Source organism: Eptatretus burgeri, chromosome 1 (assembly GCF_056783735.1).
Source record: "Eptatretus burgeri isolate ZD-2024b chromosome 1, Ebu_testis_v1, whole genome shotgun sequence".
NCBI lineage: Eukaryota > Metazoa > Chordata > Myxini > Myxiniformes > Myxinidae > Eptatretus > Eptatretus burgeri.
In genome coordinates, this window is record NC_140961.1 from 21,218,959 (window position 1) to 21,221,286 (window position 2,328).

A 2,328-nucleotide genomic window follows, 5' to 3' on the forward strand; every position below is an offset into this window, starting at 1 on the left:
CTTATATTCACCATATTTATATAACAAATAAATATGATTTTCTGGGACCTCCTTGTATATACTGTTACGTTTGAGGGTGGGGGGGTATGCATTCAAAGGGTAATTAGGATGTTTAATTAGGTATGCCATGCTGTTCGAGTTTACCAGGATCTCGATGTAATAAGTAGTAATTCAGTGGTGATAAGTTGTCTAGTAAATGTTCATTTCTTCAAGGGGGGAAATGATAAATGTCACGTAATTAGATAGGGACACGGGATAGGGTAAGTGTCTGCGTAAACCCCTTTTGGTATTCTCTGAAGACTGGCCGTGACGTCACAGGACAGTGCAGAGGATGGCTCCGCCCCGTGATCACGATTGGCGGAAGGCGATGGCGGTGGGCCAATAAATGGCTCGATTGGGAGTGACGAGGACGAAGGATAAAAAGGTTCTGTTCGGGGTCGAAAAAAAAAAAAAAAAAAAAAAAAAAAAAAAAAAAAGAGGAAGAGGAAGAGGAAGAAGAAGAAGAAGAAGATTACAACCAGAACGCTCGTGTTTTTTTGGTGTGGAACCTGTGGCGGCAGAGAGCGTCCTGGTTGCTGTGCTGAGTTGATCGTGCTCTTGGTCGTGCCTGGGAGCCTTGCCGAGCCTCGTGCCTCGCTTTGGTTGGCTCTAGGGTTCTGCTGACTCGGAATACGGGGTCGGGCGGCGGGTGGACCTGCCTCCCTCTCCTGCTCGCGGCTTGGCGCGGGAGCTGGTTCCCTGGCGGCTGTGGGCGGACTTGGGCCAGGACCAGGAGGTCGACAGCACCGCGGTTTCTCCTGCCCCCCCCCCCCGGCGAGAGCAAGGCCGGCTCGTCCGGCGCCGATCCAGGGACAGTTGCGTCCACACCACGGTCCAGCCTGACCACCAGAAATAGCTACGTTGTGTGTGTGTGTGTGTGTGTGTGTGTGTGTGTGTGTGTGTGTGTGTGTGTGTGTGTGTGTGTGTGTGTGTGTGTGTGTGTGTGTGTGTGTGTGTGTGTGTGTGTGTGTCTGCTTGGCGCCTTAGAGGGATTGAGAACTGTATATTCATTGGAATTGTCTGTGTTTTCCCCACGCCCGATCCCACACCATCCCGTCGAATCGCCCCGGATCCCTCTTCTTGCCGAGTCTTGTTATTTTTAGTAATAATAAAAAAGGAATAAACATCATCAACTCAGTGAAAAGTGACTCGTGCCACCTTCCTCGTCCCGTTTGCAGTAGAGCGATTAGAACCGCCATGTTTGGGTTATAAACAAATAAATCGCCTCCATCGTTTCGGCTCATTCTACGTTGGCGGGACTGTTCAAGTCCCGTGGACGTCACATTGGTATCAGGGTGTTGGATGTTGGAATCCCTCTAAATTATATACCAGGATTAAAATCTCGCCACGAATTGGAATATAAAATTATTACAGAAAAGCGTGCGAGCGCGGGAAAATTTTGGCGGGATTTTTCAAATTTAAATTAATTGGCGGCAAACGGGACTTCTGCATCATGGCGGATGTGCAGATGTTTGAGGAGGAAGGCCACGTGTCTGGCAGCGAGTCGGGGGAAGAGGGGAGAGACTGGGGTAGGGTTGGAACCTCCCCCATTCCGAGTGTGGACCGTGCTTCATTGCCCGTAACGGGGCCGGCAGTGCCGGAAACCGGTGCGATGACGATCCAGACACTGTTGGAACGTTTAATAGGGGACATGACGGTACAAATGGCAAATCAATTCGTGACACAGAGGGCAGAAATGACGGCACAGAGGGCAGAAATGACAGATCAATTGAGGGTAATGGAGGTACAGTTGGGTGCACGGATTGATTTAATGAGGGATGAATTGGGGGAAAAGATGGAGAAAATGAAAACTGAGATGCAGGAGTGTGTGGATGTTAAATTGGGAGAAATACAAAGCAAATTCGAGGCTAGATTGGAGGAAACAAAGGTAGAAATTACATTGGAGGGGGAAAATATACGAAAAAAATTGGTAGATAAAATTGATGCAACGAACAGTTGGGTTGATAAAGTGGATGAAAGCCTGGAACGTCATCGTACCTGTGTGGATGCTCGTATGCAGCTGCAAGTTGAAGAGTGGGGAGAGCTGAGGAAGCAAGGGATGAATTTGGCGGAGGAGGTAAATGGATTGGAAGCTCGTTTGGACGAACAAGATAAAATTATGAGCCAAGATGAAGTCTTGGATAAAGGCCTGGTAGAGCCGTCTTTTGTAAGTGGAGTGTCCGGGTTGGTTGAGGAGCAGCTACAAACTCGCGAAGGAGCCTTGGAGGAGGTTGTGCGGGCCCAGAAGATCCTGCGGGAAGAGGTGAATCGGTCCATTCAACGTTTGGA